Below are 219 nucleotides of genomic sequence, written 5' to 3' on the forward strand. Positions count from 1 at the left end.
AGCACCACCAGCACCACCAGCAGCAGCAACAACAGCAGCAGCAGCATCATCAGCAGCAGCAGCAGCATACCTGCTGAAAGAGTTGATTAAGGGCCCTGGGCATGATGCCTGGTTGCTGCTGTGTGCCTATCATAGTATATGTTTTTCCCGCTGCTGTAGCCCCATAAGCAAAGACAGATACATTAAACCCACTAAATATTTTATTTAATAAAGGGAGAG

This window comes from Eimeria mitis, genomic scaffold (genome assembly GCF_000499745.2).
Source record: "Eimeria mitis Houghton genomic scaffold, Emh_scaff2278, whole genome shotgun sequence".
NCBI lineage: Eukaryota > Apicomplexa > Conoidasida > Eucoccidiorida > Eimeriidae > Eimeria > Eimeria mitis.